Source organism: Phascolarctos cinereus, unplaced genomic scaffold, assembly GCF_003287225.1.
Source record: "Phascolarctos cinereus isolate Bilbo 61053 unplaced genomic scaffold, phaCin_HiC Scaffold_7;HRSCAF=346, whole genome shotgun sequence".
Classification (NCBI taxonomy): Eukaryota; Metazoa; Chordata; class Mammalia; order Diprotodontia; family Phascolarctidae; genus Phascolarctos; species Phascolarctos cinereus.
In genome coordinates this window covers 184,276,705-184,294,756 of record NW_027556180.1, presented here as the reverse complement: position 1 = coordinate 184,294,756, position 18,052 = coordinate 184,276,705, and the positions used below count along the sequence as shown (strand labels likewise).

Sequence of the window (18,052 nt, the reverse complement as noted above, 5' to 3'; positions counted from 1 at the left end):
ATATGAAACCTGTCCTCATCTTCCTCTCCCAATTCCTTTCCCCTCTCCAATAAAGTTGTATTTAATTTGCGCATATTTCTAAATGTTCATGTTTTCTCTCTAAAAAATGTAAGCTCCCAGAATCACTATATACAGTCCCTAGCACAGTGCTTGGCACATAACAGATACTTAATAAATGCTTGTTGACTTACTGAAAGGACATCATGTAATCTGTTAATTTTAAAATAGTTGTTCTTGTGATTTCTTAGACGCTTGGGAATAAAAAAAAATCTTAAGTATCATGAAAAGGAAAAAGTAGATCACTCATTCTATCTCTCTCCATGGTGAAAAAACTTTATATCTGCCACCAAGCAGTAAGTGATGGATTTTTGGTAGATTTTCCCATACTATGTAGTACAGTCTTTCCCCCTGTTTAGTAATGTCTTAATTCCCATTGGACAATAGATGTACATAAAGAAGGTTCTATACCAGTGGCAACCCTGAGTTGGTGATCATCCATTCAAAAGATAGAAGTCTGAAAATGTCTCATCCCTCCAAAATTAATTTTGCAGCACATCCCTATATATTTTAGATTGAGAAATTTCACTTCTATCATTTGTTTCTATTCATTAACTCAATTAAGAGGCAGCTAGGTGGCTCAGTGGATAAAACACTAGGCCTGTAGTCAGGAAGACCTGAGCTCAAATCTGGCCTCAGACATTTCCTGATTATGTGACCCTGGACAAGTCACAAACCCCTGTTTGCTTTAATCTATTGCTGAAGGAAATGGTAACCACATCCTGTATCCTTGCCAAGAAAACCTCATGGACAGTATGGTCCATAGGGTCATGAAGAGCTGGATATGACTGAACAACAATAACAACAAATTAACTCAATTAGGTGAATAAATAGACTTCCAAAGTTTTAAAAAGCATTCATTGGGTACTCAAAAAGACATGTACACACATATACACATATACACAAATTCATATATGTGCATATAAATGGGTATATATACAGTCATAGACAAAATTAGGTAATAGAGATAATATAAAGATAGAAATCACTAATTAATATGTTTATATTCTATACTTTTGGTATTTCATGATGAGGAATTTTTGTTGTTGTTGTTGATTTTGTATACAACAAGGCTGAAGATTGCTCTAATGTTCTTTATATGTGGTTTTATGCATCTTATCCCTGAATACTAACCTGCCTTTTTTGTGGAGGTGTTTTGGATTGGAATAGATAAAAGTTCATGTATCACATAGGCCACTTAAAGCTGGCTGAACAGTTTTATTGGACCATTGTGGAGCTGAATTCTTATAATCCTCCTAGGGATAAAGCCAACAACACCTAATTAGTCCCTTCAAATATTGCTTTTAACCATTTGCTGTAATACTTCATCCTGTTCTAATGGAATATCCTTATTAGAACATGAAAGTCAGTCAGCAAGTGTGAACTATAGGTGATAGGCTCAAACCAGTTAAGGGTGATGTGAGTTGAGGATGAGGAGAACAAGGGAAGACAATGTAGGAAATAAATGCATTTGTGGGATTAGTGGCAAAATGTAAATGTTAACCGTTCAATTACCATAGTAATAGAATGTACATGGACCTCATTGAGAAAGCCATGTATAATTGGGAGACTTCATGTAGTCTGCACAGCATTATTCATAAACAGGAGCATCTAGAGAACATCACCAGTTAAAAAGAGTCTCATTTTTATTTGGACTGCATGGAAAAAAATCCATGATTGTGGAGAAAAAGTCACAACAATATTCATATCCCTCAGTAGCTAAAGTTTAAGTCATAGGCTAAAGTTTAACTTGGGAACTCTTTAAGTCTGTCAAGGGACTCAATGCTATGGCCTTATATTCCTATAACTCTATTACTTCTACCTTCCAAATGTTCTCCATGATAAGTCTCATGGACCTTCTTAATATAAAAAAGCTACCCTCTTCATGTCTGGCTATTGATATTTCTTTTTTCCTATGTTGTCTTTTAAGCTAAACATAAGTTACAATCCAATAGTTAATCACATTTATCATTCTCAAAGACAAAAGTAAATAGAAAATTAAACAAATTCTTAAGGAATGGAAAGTTTTGAAAAAATAAGCACACATTTTCCTAGTTGGTAGAGCAAGAAAAAGGGAAGGAAAAAAAATAGAAGAATCTTGCAGGTCTTAGCCCAAAAGAAGGCTTCCAGTGGCACAGAGCATACCAACAATCCTCAGAATCCTAACACTGTGGTTGACATGCTTCTGCTACAATTTTGCCAGCTCCTGTTCCATCTTGGTCTTTGTAGTGGCAACACCAATGTATTTCTCCTTCATACTTCTCAGTCTCCACATGGGTTCCTAAATTGTTGTTTTTTTCTGGCAGAGCTACCCCCAATCCCTTAAAATGCAAAGGATTAGATTATCAGTCAAAGTCTGGCTTCTAACAGCCACAGATTTGAAATGGCACCTAGGAGGGTCAACAATAGAAATTCTAGGAGATTTTTCTCCTGACCTCTTCTTCTATACCTCTTGCATTTTACTTCCTTAGTACCACAAGTCACTAAAACTAAACTTAATTACTTGAACCATTTTTTATAATCATTCATAAAATTGATGATGTGCCTAACAGTAAAACTTTTAACTGAGAACTTATCTAAGGAAGGGAAAAATCTTGAAATTGGATATAGAATTCCAGGAATGGTACTAAATCTGAATAAATAATTAATTACTGAAAATCCATGGTATAGCAGAGCAGACGTTTAATGCAGACTTTAACAACATCTTAATTATATGGGTTTTGTTTTATGATATTTCAGATAACCTTTAAGCTTTTGATGTAGGTACTGATTTACTTAATGGGGAAGCTTAAAAGAAATATTATAACTAATGTATCTCAGATTTTCATAGATTTCATTGGGAGGTTAAAATAAATGAATGCAGTGAGAACATATTCTAAAAGAAAAGCATGTCATTTTAATGAATCATAATTTCCAATTAACCATGACTATTCAAAGTGGCTGTGGATATACATTTTAATTGTATCACATACTGTAATTTCGCATTTCTGTGGAGATGCTGATGAAGTAAGCTGTTGCACAGTCATAATTTAAATATTTGACAAATGGAAGGTTAAGAAAGGGTAAGTTTTCACAGCTTAGTTTAAATGGTATCTATTCGAGAAGTCAGTTCTATCCCTAAGGTTTTGAACGTAAGTCTCCTTTCTTTTTCATGCTAAAAACTAGTGTGACTTTACTGGAAGCCTGAGTAAAAAGGGGACCTAAAGTCATGACATTAAATGCAAATAGTATGTAAATTTCCTCCATAGGCATGTGTTCTGAGCTTGGAGCCAAAAAAAAAAAACCCTGGATTCACTCCTTTTCTTTGAAACTTACTAGTTTTCTGACCCTGTGCAAGTCAGAACTTCAGTGTGCTTCAGAAAACTCCATCAAACTGTTCTATTAAGTTATAGAAGGGTTCAATACTACATTAATAAAGGGAATTCCTACAAAAGCCATTTCTTATGTTCATTGAATGAAAGGTTTGGTTTTTTTCCTTCACATTTTAATGATAGGACAAAAAGAAAATATGGAAATTAAGGTGTTCTGGAGCTGGGCATGGGAATAAATAAAAGGTCTCGTTCCATTAATATATGTATTGAATACTTAGACTTCTTAGTACACTAGTACTTAGCTGAATGAAACCCAACTATTCCTGAGCTGAAATAGTTCTAAGGCTCCAAATATCAATTAAAGAATTAAAACAGGTTAATAAAACTGGAATACATTTGAAGACTGATTATCAAGAAAAGAACAACAACAAAGAATGTGACAAAAGCATCAATTATACCTAAGGTAAAAGGTAAATATATCAAGATTTCTTTATATCATTAAAAATAGTAAACAATAGAGAAATAACATTCAATACAACTACAATATGCACAACTAGAATATTTGATAATCAATTTATAAATACATACTAAAACCTATTTTGCTAGTCAATGGAGACCAGTATTTGTGAGCAGATAGAAAGTTCCCTTACCTGTCTACAAATATCTCTTAGATCAGTAGGGATTGTGGGGTATTGCTTTAAAGATGTAGTATTGTCTTCCTATTGGCCTAGAGAACTCTTATGACTGATGGGATATTTGTCCAGTTGAGGGCAGGTACAGCAACTCGCAACTTTCAAGAGAGAATGGAAGAGAGACTACTGGGATAAAGGCATGGCTTGCATTTGAGCAGCAATTGGAGTTTGACCTCTGTCATCACCACTTCTGCTCACCATGGCCAAGATAGAGGTAAGACCAAGACTGGGTCATTTCTTGATGAATTAGTCATTTCTGAGCTTTCCATTAAAGTGTCTGATAACAGAGCATCCTCTCTCTCCATAACTTAGAAAGCTTATGCTAAGTCCAAAGCTTGCATGTTCTTTAGATTTTGTTCACATCTATGTTTAATGAGTATTACGAAGTTGCATGTGATCCATCACAGCAATTTCTGGTGTGAATATATTTCAATATTGAAAATGGGATGTGATAGAGGAAGGGGCAGGAAAGAGTCTCTTTGTCAAAAAAGTGCTGGTTGGAAGCACTGGAACTTAGTGAAAGTTACATTAACTTTTATAACTTGCCAAGGTAGTATAAAAGTTTGAATTCAGTTTTTCCCCCAGGCAAAAGAAGCAGCCCAGAAGTAGTTCCTGTTGAATGGGTGGGCTGGATGAGCAGCTGATTTGGGTCATGTGATTTCTCCCTTCGGTTCATAGGGTGAGAGAGTTGATTAGCACCAAGTTTACTTCCGGTGGGAGTAAGACAAAAGTGGCTGATCGACAATGGCACATTCCAAAGTGTTAGAGAGAGAGGGATAATAAGAATCGTCTTCCTAACTTTCTTGCAGCACCTGAGCAGTCCATCCTTATACCTGTAGCCTTTGTGGCCACTCTTTCGAATTGGGTAACTTTTCCCAGGATCTCCAGGTAAGGAGAGCACTGGAGTCAGCCATCTCTTCATTTCTCACCAGGCTGCAATTATAACTCTTCTTATGCCACTACTCTGGGTACTTTTCTCCCACTGCCCCCTTTCAACTCCCTTTTATATATTGTCTTCTCTCATTAAACTGTAACCTCCTTGACAGCAGGGACTGTCTTTTTGCTTGCATATCTCTTCCTACTGCTCGGCTTGGTGCCTGGCACCTAGTAAGACTTGAATGCTTGTTGACTGACTGACTAACTGGAAATAACCCTTCACAGACCCAGCACTGCACTTATGAAAATACAATTAGAAAATACAAAACTAAATTTGTTTTTACAAAAATAGACAAATAATTTTTTTAAATTTTTTTTAGGGCAATTGGGGTTAAGTGACTTGCCCAGGGTCACACAGCTAGTAAGTGTCAATTGCTTAGTCTGAGGTCGGATTTGAACTCAGGTCCTCCTGACTTCAGGGCTGGTGCTCTATCTACTGCCCCACCTAGCTGCCCCACATAGACAAATAATTTTGAAGAATTACACTGCTTATTGTTGGTTAGACAGACATAGACAAAGATAAAGTACCAAAAATAAATACTTTACATATCTAGAGGTTTGAAAAATTAAATTCCCAACAGAGCACTAGATAAACTAATAACAATATTTGATTACAAAAACAAAGTTAATCAATCAATAAGCATTTATTATGCAATTATTATATTCCACCTGTGTTGTGTGTGAGAGATGCAAAGACTCAAATGAAACAGTCCCAGTCATCAAGAAGCCTATATGCTATTGTGGAAACATGTAAAATGTAGTATAAAATATATACAAATTGGACACTAGGAAATTTAGGGATTGCAGAAACATCTTGCAAATAGGGGATCTGAAAAGACTTTGGGTAGGAAGTTGTATCATTTAAAAGGTCATTCAGCAGTCCCAGAACAGGGAAATTTTTTAGTGTGATCAGAGATGAGATAGGATATATATAGCCTGCAAGGCTGTCCAGAAGGAACAAAAGTAGAGGGATCCCCTGAGAAAGCACGAGGAGAGTGAGAAAACACCAAGGTGGACCCATGGATCCCCTAGGAGTAGCAGCAGGCAGCAGGCATCAAGCAATTAGCTACCAGTGTAGCAGTACTCAGACTGGAACAGCTCAGACCCTGAGACTTTGAGATCACCTAACACTGTTGTAAGATGCCACAGAAGGCCCTGAAGATATAGCACTCTAAATTTCAAAGATGGGGTGGGGGGGGAGATCTCTAAACTTAGAAGGTAGAAGTCAACAGAAGAACCCAGGAGATCTAGGGAGAAATTATGCAAATCTGATCTCCCTACCTAAAAAGCATAGTAAGAGGTAAAGCTGGTACAATTCTCTAATTTAAAAACTAAAGCTGGAGAGATGAGTACATTAAAAAGAAAACAACTAATATAAAAATACTATAAATTTAAGTCCTCCACAAAGCATGGTTTTGTTAGTTAACTTTTGTTATAGTGTTCATTATAAGTAGTTATTTGTATAACTATAACACTATTATTGTTCATCCTTTATTTTTGAAGAGGACCAATGACATCATGTTGATGTGCTGACTTTAGAGTGAATTGGATTTAAGTGAGGCAGAGTTGCTTCACTTCAGCCACACTCTCTCTTCCTGAGTCATCAAAGTGCAGTGGTAGGACTTTACTGATGAAATATGTAACACGAAGGAGAGTGAAGAATAGACGATGACCATGAAGTTGTAAACCTAAGTAACTGGAAGTATAGTGGTGACTCGAAAGAAATAGGGAATTTCAGAATTATGTGTGTGTCTACCAATGACCTGGGATGTGTCTTTGATATCTGACCAAGTATTAAGCTTCAGCTGCCTTCATGGCTGTTGGAACAAATTGTTTTAATCTGCCCATTCTGCCAGGGGAAGTCTTGGGGGAGACATTTCCCTAACTTTAATTTCCACCTTCACTGATCTTTCACCTGTGGCTCTAAGAAGCTGTAGCATATGAAGTGGTCATATATGTGATCATCTATGCTGATGATTTTCAAATCTACTTATCCAGCCCTAACATCTCTGCTGACTCCCAGTCTTATATCTCCATTTGCCTATCAGACACCTAAAAATAGGTGTTGTATAGACATCTTAAACTAAACATTTCCAAAACCTGAACTCATTATCTTTCTTCCTAAACCCTCTTCACTCCAAAACTTCACTATTATTATTGAAGGTACCACCATACTCCCAGTTCTCCAGGGTCACAACCAGGTTGAGGATAATTGACAGGACTCAAACTATGATGCCATAACCATATAACAACTGCAATCAGATACTCAAAGGAAGAAATAGATTTTCCAGAATGACCACATGAGAAGAAATGAAGCAAGACAGAAAAAATGAGGAAATAATTAGAAAGATAATAAATATTTTATTTTATTTTTTATTTTTGGGGGATTTTTGTTGGGTTTTGTTTTTATTTTTTTAATAAGACATATTCCTTTAATGTGACCCAGTCATCTATCATAGATTACTGTCATTGTCTCCTAATTGATCCTACCTGTAGGCTCTATTCTTTGCAATCTAGTCTCCATACACTGTGGCCAAAACAATGTTTGTAAAGGACTGGTCTGTCTTTGTTACCCAGTTGCTCAGACTTGAGTCCCTATTGTTCATGGGAGGAAAAATGTAAAAACTCCTCCTCTCTCATTCTGGCATTTAAGGTCCTCTACATTGTGGCTTTCATAGGCCTTTGCTTCCTTACTTCTTTTTTTAAGTGATAACTTTATTTTGTATGTAAAAGGAATAGCATAACCAATTTGCAGTTTCATGTACAATCATCTTTTTTTCCTATTCTTTTTAAAAATATTTGTTTATTAGTTTTCAATATTGACCTTCATAAGATTTATAAGATTCACTTTTAAATGTTCTTCGCCTCTCTCCTTCCCCTCCCCAAGATGATGTGCAATCTGATATAGACCATACATGTAAAATCATATTGAACATATTTCCACATTTGTCATGTTGTGAAAGAAGAATCCAAACAAAAGGGAACCTCAAGAGAGAAAAAAAAATGAAAAAAGAAAATACTCTGCTTTGATCATATCCGTCTTTTCAGGTTTTTCTGAAGCATGTCTGCTCATCATTTCCTTTTTTTTTTTGTCTTTTTTTTGTGAGGCAATCAGGGTTAAGTGACTTGCCCAGGGTCACACAGCTAGTAAGTGTCGAGTGTCTGAGGCCAGATTTGAACTCAGCTCCTCTACTGCACTACCTAGGCACCTCCATAATTTCTTACAGAACAATAGTATTCCATTGCACTCATATACCACAATTTGTTTAGCCATTTCTCCCCTCAATTTTCAATTCTTGGCCACCACAAAAAGAGATGCTGTAAATATTTTTGTACATGTGGGTCATTTTCTCATTTTCATGATCTCTTTGGGATACAGACCTAGAAGTGGTATCGCTGGATCAAATGGTAAGCACAGTTTTATAACCCTTTGGGCATAGTTCCAAATTGTTCTCCAGAATGGTTGGATCAATTCACAACTCCACCAACCAACTATGTGTTAGCATTCCAATTTTCCCACATCTTTTCCAATATTTATCATTTTCCTGTTTTATCATATTAGCGAATCTGATAGGTATGAGGTGGTACCTCAGAGTTGTTTTAATCAGCATTTCTCTAATCAATAGTGATTTAGAGCATTTTTTCATATGACTCAAGTTAGCCTTAATTTCTTCATCTGATAACTGCCTGTTCATATTCTTTGGCCCTTTCTCAATTGGAGAATGACGTACAGAATAAGTAGTTTAGAAGAGATAGTGTTAAACCTCATCAAAGAAACATATTACCTAAAACTAGATAAATCAATGACTATTAAAATAGCAAGAAATATTCAAACAAAATGAAAAGAATGAAAAATAGAAGAAAACATAAAATATCACCTATTTTTAAAAAAAATCACCTAGATAAAAGGTCAAGAAGACCTAATTTAGAATTGTTGGAAAATCCTGAAAAATATGACTTTTAAAAGTCTGGAAAATATATTACAAAATTGCATGTGAAAATTTCCCAACTCCATTAGAACCAGAGGTGTAAACTGAATATATTAAGAATCCCCAGATCGTTTCCTGAAAAAAAAAGGAAAAGTCCCATGAATATCATAGTCAAAACCCAGGTCTCTCACAATAAAGAAAGAAATAGCTCGAGAATTCAAAAATAATCCGTTTAAATACCGATGGACCATAGTTAAGATTACACAAGACCTGTTAGCTTCTAGAAGAGATCTTGGAATTCAATGTTCCAAAAAGGAAACAAGATGAGCTTAATACAAAGAATAATTTATCCTTCAAAGATGATTGAAAGAATAGAAATTTAATGAAATAGAGCATTTTCAAGAATTTCTGAGGAAAAGAACATAACAGAGAAGGAACTTTGAAATGCAAGCACAAGAGACCAGAGAAACCTAGAAGGTTACATTTATTTCAGCAATTGGACAGAGCTGCATGATGATGAAGTGCTAATATTCAATAGAGGAAGAAAGAAAATAAGTGTTCCTTCAAAATCTTAATGTCTTTGAATGCTATTGAAGGAGTTAATAAGGAAAATAGAGTTCCTGGAAGTGTATTTGTTTTCTTCTGATGGTTTGAATAAGGAAAAGGATAAATAAATAGTGAGGAAAGGAAAAAGGGACTTGATATTTATCATAATTTAAATGCATAAGTAGAGTGTAAATGCATGGAAAATGGTCAGGGGGAGTGTGCAGTAGATAAATTTTGTTTTACCTGAAGTGGGCAAAGGAATTATGAACACAAACACACAAAATGTTTGATATAGAAAAAATATTAAACCCAATACAAAAAAGAAAGGGATGGGGGAGGTGGTTAAAAGGGACAATAATACCTGAGAGGGAATGTCTATAAGCAAAACATGCTTCCTGACAATACATGGGAGTAAGGCGGGAGAAGAAAAGGGAAAGAAAGGGGAGGACATGGGAGGAAGAAGCACAAGGAATGTAAGGAAGTACATTAGATTGCCTTATAAACAATTGGGGAATGGCTGAACAAATTGTTTTATATGAATATAATGGATATTATTGTATCTTAAGAAATGCTGAAAAAGATGATTTCAGAGAATCCTGGGTAATGTGAACAGATGGAGAGAAAAGGGAGCAGATTCAGGAGAGCAATTTATTCAAGGACAACAGTATTGTAAAGAAAAATAATTTTGATGGACTTAAGGAATCTGTTCAATTTAATAACCAACCATGTTTTCAGAAAATTTATCTATCATTCTAACATCTAACTTATGGTGAACAATGGTATTTATCTTCTGAAAAAAAGGTGATGGACACAAGCATAAAAAGAGAAATGCATTAAAAACAAAACAAACCAAAACAAAGCATGGCCATTGTGTAGATTCATTTTGCATGACTATGGCTATTTTTTTATAAGGTTTTTCCTCTCCTTTAATCTCTGTTTATTGGAGAGGGATAGAGAGATAATAGAGTGGAAGGAGAGGAGGTTAGCAATAGTCATGCCAAAAAGAAAGGTCATCCAAACATTTTCTAATGTACAGAATAAAAAGATTTCAGAAGGAATCACAAATAGGATATTATTGAAAGTAATATGTAGAATTGTAAACTGGTAAATGTAGATTCAGATTTCATTTACAATTCTATTTCCATTTTCTTTTTTGTATATAAAAATACACTTTTGGTGTTTTATTTTCAGAATAAAATAATTAAAAGTGATGTTAAAAAGATGCTCTTCAGGGCAGCTAGGTGGTGCAGTGGATAGAGCACCAGCCCTAGATTCAGGAGGACCTGAGTTCAAATCTGGCCTCAGACACATGACACTTACTAGCTGTGTGACCCTGGACAAGTCACTTAATCCCATTGCCTAAACAAACAAAGAAACAAACAAAAGATGTTCTTATAATAGTCCAAATAAGAAGTGATAAGAACCTGAATTGAAATGGTGGCCATATGACTGAAGTAGCAGACAGATCCAGGTTCTAGAAGGAGAATCAATAAGACTTGTCAACTGATTTGATATGTAAAATGAGGGAGAGTGAGGAGCTGAGAATGACTTCAAAGTTGTGAATATAAATGAATATGAGAGGGATTAAGAGGATCTCCAACTTTGCAAAACTGTGAAAAATGTGCCCTCTGTCTACTTCCTTCTTCTCCATGAGGTGCACTGTCTGAAGTTTTGAATCATCTTTCCAGAATGCAAGGAGGTCCTCCTGAAGAAAGAGATGAAGACCATCAAGAGAATGGGTACAAGCAGGTCCTGTGCAGTCTGCAAATACAAAGTATGCAGAAGTACCTATTTGAAGTTCATGAGACTGGGTACCTGCAGTGCCCCCAACAGATGTGAATTCTGTGAATGGGCTATACCACTCAGCAGCTTGGAAGAGCATAGACCAGCTATGGTGCCCAGACAGTGCCCTCTCTCAACTACAAGGACCTTGTCCTGCCTGCTCAACTAGAAGACCACTGCACAGGCATGCATAAAAAGCCCTGAAAAGCTCCCAGGAAGTTAGCTCCTTGGAGTGCAGACAAGACATTTCAGAAGCAAAACTTTCCCAGCATTAGAATGAATGCTACTAGTTCGTGGTGCTCATGAGATCCTTTGACACCTGCCCACTGAAGAGGCCCAAATGTCCTCCTCCAGTCCTGTGTGATCCAGAACCAGCTTAGGTATCCACAGGAGAGAGGGTTGTTGGTCCAAAGAAGAAAAAAAAAGCCATGCATTTAACATGCCATTAAGCTCCTGGGCTGCCAAGTCTTGGCCTGTCCAGAGTGAGAAGGAAGAAGAGTACACTAGAAGGCTGCTCCCATTGTCACACCCTGTTTCCCCAGCCTGTACTGAAACAGCATGAGAAGTGCCAACTCTTGGCTTCTCAGAGCAACGGAACGGAAGATTCTGAAATAGAAGACTCCTGATGCATCTGGAAGATCCCAGACCTGGAGGAAGGAGGTGCTCTAAAGACACCTATTGTTTTCTGTGTGTCTACCTGCCTGCCTTGCTGGGCTTTGCTATGTATTTGCCATTAAATTTCTGTTTTTAAGAGAAAAGCCTTATACATAAAGGGTGCTACCATAAGCAAATTAAGGTTAGATTTATGAATAAGGGAAGAATTTATGACCAAAGAAGACATAGAGAGCATTGAAAAATGTAAAACACTTTTGATTATATAAAATTAATTTTGCACAAGCAAACCCAATGTGACCAAAATTATAAGGGAAACCAAAAACTGGGGGGGAAATTGCAACAAATATCTCTGATCAAGGCCTCATTTCTCAAATACATAGAGAACTGAGTCAAATTTATAAAAAATACAAGTCATTCCCCAATTGATAAATGGTCAAAGGATATGAACAGGCAGTTTTCAAGCAAAGAAACCAAAGCTATCTATAGTCATATGAAAAAATTATCTGAATCACTATTGATCGGAGAAATGCACATTAAACAACTCTGAGGTACCACCTCACATCTATCAGAGTGGCTAATATGACCAAAAAAAAGGAAAATGTTAAATGTTGGAAGGGATGTGGGAAAACTGGGACACTAATGCGTTGTTGGTGGAGTTGTGAAGTGATCCAACTATTTTGGAGAGCAATTTGGAACTATGGCCAAAGGGCTATAAAACTGTGCATACCATTTGATTAAGCAATACCACTACTTGGTCTATGTCCCAAAGAGAAACAAAAAAGAGAAAAGGACCTATTTATGCAAAAATATTTATAGCAGTTCTTTTTGTGGTGTCTAAGAATTGGGAATCAAAAGGATGCCCGTCAGTTGGGGAATGGCTAAATAAGCTGTTGTATAGAATTGTAACAGAATATTATTGTGCTGGAGAAATGACAAACAGGATGATTTCAGAAAAGCCTGAAATTACTTACATGAACTGATGCACAGTGAAGTGAACAGGACCAGGAGAAGACTGTACACAGTAACAGCAATATTCTATGAAGAACTGTGAATAACTTAGCTATTCTCAGCCATACATTGATCCAAGACAACCCCAAATATCTAATGATGAAGAATACTATCCACTTCCAGAGAAAGAACTGATATTGATTGAATACAGATTGAAGCATGCTATCTTTCACTTTCTTTCATTCATTTTCTTAAATCAAGTCTTCTTGTACAAAATGGCTAATATGGAAATGCACATATGTAACCTACATTTGATTGCTTACCATCCCAGGGAAGGGAGAGGAGATGGAAGAAGGGAGGGATAGAATTTGGAACTCATAACTTTAAATAAAAATTCTAAAAATTAGTGAAAATTAATAAAAATAAATAAATGAATGTAAGGATGTTGGTACCCTTGAAGGAAAAAGGAAAGTCAGAGTGGGTTTGAGGAGTAAGCTAATGAGTTCAGTTTGTGCATGCTCAGTTTCAGGTGAGTATGGAACATCTAATTAGAAATCTCCCATAAGCAGTTGGTAATGCAGTCTGGTAAGTATTCACTCAGGAGAGAGATTATACACACACACACACACACACACACACACACACACACACACACACACACACACACACACACACGTACACACACACATATGCACGCATATGTACCTATATACATATATGCATATATACATATATGTGTATATATAACTGATCTCAAAAGATGATAATGAAATTCACGAAGCTGAGGAGCTCACAGAGATAGAATAAAGAAGATAAGGGGGTCTGGAACAAAGCATTGGGGTATATTTACAGTTAGAAGAAGAGACATGGATAATAATCCCTCAAAGGAGACTAACAAAGAGGACCACATAGGTAGGAATCTAAAATTTCAAATGAAATAATGTTAAAAATGAGGGAAAAGGTAAATAAAATTTTCAGACTTCAGAGTATATTGGAAAGCAATAATCATGAACACCATATTGAATAATAATGTAAAACAATATGCAAACCTTAAAGAAATGTATAAATGGTAGCTAAGTTCTTCTGCTTGAATGAATTCTGGTCTTATGGAATCCTACCCATTATCAATGTAGATTTTTGTGATATTTTTTCAAACATTGAATTATAATTGCATAACACATAATTATAATTTTCCAATTATTGAATTATAATCCAAACACCCAGGATTTATAAACAAATAGAATGAAACAATTCTAGAATAATCTTTGCTAAAGCACTGCTTCATTGAACATAATTGGCTTGTCATTGTGAATTTATGGTACTTTTTTGATACCTAATATTTTCTTTGGGTGTAAGAAATATGGTGGATTATGGGTGGACACCCAGCTGAATTCTCCAAATGTTCCTTTCCAATAACTTTAAAACAATGCATCAGATCAAATCAAATTTTGGAGGGACAGAGCCAACAAAATGTCAGGGGGAGACATTTTTTTCTACCTAAAGGAAACTTTTAGAAGTAGGAAGGAGGTGAAATTCTGATGGAAATCTATTCCAAGCCCACACACACAGTTGGGGGCAACAGTAGCCATAGCAGTAGTATCATCTTCAGAAGCTTTCAGCCAAGAGAGGATGAGGGGGTTTGACAAAGGTTCAGAAACAGATTACCGGATGGGGCAGGACTTCCAGGACACAGAAAGGTGAGTAAGCAGTAAACTGCTGCAGCTTCCCCATATTCATCTGCAAACAACCATAAAATAGCATCCCAGAATGAATTCTGGAAGAGCAGAGCCAGTGGGAAGATGGGTAGAGTGGTCTTCTACCCCAGGAGAGTTGGAAGAGTATTAAGAAAGGTCCATCACACTCAGATAAAAGGGGAGTGCAGTCCAAAACAGGAAGCAATCCAGCAAGCTAGCAGGAAGCCCCACCTCAGCAAAGCAGTGGGAAATCCTGAACCCCAGTGTGGTGGAGCAGGCAAATGCCAGCACCAGGACCCTACACATGACTTAGCATAACCAGGGGAACCAGCAGACTCCAGCTCTAAGAACCACTACATGCTTCAGGATAACCCCAGGCAAGCAGGTATCCTCCACTGGCCAGACCTCCATAAGATTCAGCACAGCCCAGGGCAAACAGGCACCTTCCAACAGTCAGATCTCCATATGCTTTAGTGTAGCCCTGAGGAAATGCAGAAAAATCCTACTGGGCATCAGCACACACCAGACACCATCACTAAGACTGCAGCTCAGCACCAGATAAACTGGCAGACATGGCTTCCAGCAGCACCAGCCACCTCACCCCCACCCTCTAAACACAGCACCAGACATGAGGGTCTTCCTTGGGCCTCAGGGCAACATCAGCACAGCATCAAGTAAACAGCCAGGGCCTGCAGGCCCTGTGAGAAGGAGCCCCTTCCACTCTGGGAGCAGAGATCAATTTTTTTCTTAGAAAAAGAAAAAGACCCCCCCCAAAAAAAATGAGCAAAAAAAAAAAAAAGCCTAACCTAACCATAGAAAGTTATTATAGTGACAAGGAAGACCAAGATAAAAACTCAGAAGAGGACAACAATGTCAAACACCTATGGGCAAAACCACAAAGAAAAATGGGAAGTGGTCTCAAGCCCAGAAAGAACTCATGGAACAGCTCAAGAAAAGAGCTTAAAAAGTATATTAGAGAGGAGAAGAAAATTTGGAAAAGAAATGAGAGTAATGCAAGAGAATTATGAAAGAAATGCTCAGCAGCTTCAAAAACTGCTTAAAAAGTAGAATTGGCCAAATGGAAAAGGAGATACAAAAAGCGCTGAAGAAAACATCTCCTTCAAGAGTATAATTTGCCCAAATGGAAATGAAAGTGCAAAAGTTAATTGAGAAAAACACCTTAATAAATAGAATTGGGCAGTGGAAGCTAATGACTCTATGAGACATCAAGAATCAATCAAAGGGTAGCTAGGTGGCACAGTGGGTAGAGCACTGGCCCTGAGTCAGGAGGACCTGAGTCAAATCTGCTCTCAGATACTTGACACTAGCTGCATGACCTTGGACAAGTCACTTAACCCTAACTGCCTCAAAAAAAAAATTCTGTGAAAGAATCAATCAAACAAATTCAAAAGAATAAAAAAAGAAAATATAAAAATACCTTATGGGAAAAATAACAGACCTAGAAGATAGTTCCAGGAGAGACAATATCAGAATCATCAGACTACATGTAAGCCATAATAAAAAGGAATACCTAAACAGCATATTTTTTTTTAGATAAAGCTACTTTTACTTCTCTGGGATAAGCCCCATAGGAATAAAAAATACTGAGAAAGGGTAGATCCCAAAATAAAAACTCCAAGCAATATTATAGCCAAATTTCACAACTATCAGATCAAGGCAAAAATACTACAACTGTTCAGAAAGAAACAATTCAAAACCTCTTATGTGTCAGGTACTAAGGATACAGAGGGGAAAAATACAGTCCCTTCCCTCTTTTGGAATAGCATAATATGCACACAATTGAGGAAATAATGGGTAATTTGAGGAGGAAAAAAGTATTAACAATGGTGGGGAAGGGAGTAGAGGAGCCTGCATATGGGAAATGGCACCCAACCATTCTTTCAGAGGCAATGATGAAAAATGAGGCAAACTGCATTAAGTTATCCACACAGAAGACAGTTTATCCTATTTCAACCATATCTTGGCATCTCCTTAAATTATCCTCAGATAATATATACCTATACATAATCTCACAGACCTGACTCCCAAATTAGAATACCAGCCATCATTTCTATTTGCCTTTATAACCCACACAAGATACCTCCACTATCTTCTTCCATCTATCAATTTCTTCCAAGCCTTGCTTAATTCTAACCCTAAAATCATCTTTGGAATTGTGACCTCATATCCCAGTCCTAAATCACCAAAATATCTTCACATTGCCCAGATATCATCAAAGCTGTCAAAGATGATTCTCTTCATAACATTTCTGGTGCCAACTTAAATCATTCAACTATGACCCTCCGTTTCACACAATTCAATTTTTTTTTATACACCAACAACAGCATCCAAATATCTTCAGTCATTTAAATAAGAATATTAATACATTAGCCACACCTCACAAGATTGTAATTGCTTCCTAATTATCTCGTTCTCTGAATTCTCTCTTCTATACTGTCCATCCTTAAGACAGCCACCAAAGAGTATTTTCTTAAAGTGCCACTCTGGCCATGTCACACCCCTACTCAATAAACAGCAACTCCCTGTTGCCTCTAATTGTAAATATACATTCCTCTGTTTGGCATATGAAGTTCCCTGCAACCTGGCCCCATAAGCTTCTCAGCCTTATTACACATTACCCCACTTCACACACTTTACAATCCAACTGTACTCCCTTTCTTGCTGTTCCTAAAACATGTTACACCATCTCCCATTTTGCTGCTTTCATACTGGCTATCTTTCATATTTAGAATGTCCTTCCTCCTCACCTTTACCCTGAGAGGTTGCAACATAAGGGGCGGGGGGCAGGGGAGAGATTTCCTAACAATTAGAATTGTCTAAAAGTTTATTGGGCTGCCTCATTAGAGACCTTCTAATGATGGCTGGATGAAATTTTGAGGGATATGTTGTATAAGGGCTCCTGTTTAGATCTGAGTTAGACAATTTTCTATACAGTGTGATTGTTCCAGGTTCTAAACTCCATATTGCTGCTGTCTTATTTTTGGATTCATTTTTTTTCCAATTCTTTGAGTACTCCTTATTTCTGTTTCTTTTCCATTATTAGCTTCATCTATCAAAATACCTAGTTAATTTTAAAACCCTCTAGTAGGTTGGAACTTTAAAAAATTCATTTAAGAAAAGAATAGAGATGGTTATCAAGTGTTACAATTGGGCAGGATTGGTAGAGTTCTAAGTCAATGGAGAGATTGCAGCTAGTCATGTGTACGACTGTATGAGCTTAGGTAGTGAACAAGTAAACATCTACTGCCTCCATAATAATAAAGAGTAAGCTGGGGCAATTTTCATATTTATAGTGTTTGGGAAAGTTGTTGCAGAGTGTAAAATTCAGGTAGATTAAAATGATTGTAAGGATTCCAGTGAAATGTTAAATAAGTCCTGGTATAGTTTAGGCCTTAGGAAGTCACTTTTCTGCTATGAAATCACATAGGGAATAATGACTACTGCTAATAACATGGACAACCTAGGTTCTATAACAGCACTAATTTGGGATATAGAGCTGAGATTAATGATGACCAAATGAT

General features: G+C 36.7%; 1 pseudogene; it reads left to right on the top strand.

Moving 5' to 3' along the window:
* Positions 1-6,015: 6,015 nt before the first annotated feature.
* LOC144454880 (XIAP-associated factor 1-like) lies at positions 6,016-11,879 on the top strand (annotated as a pseudogene).
* The last annotated feature ends 6,173 nt before the right edge of the window (positions 11,880-18,052 follow it).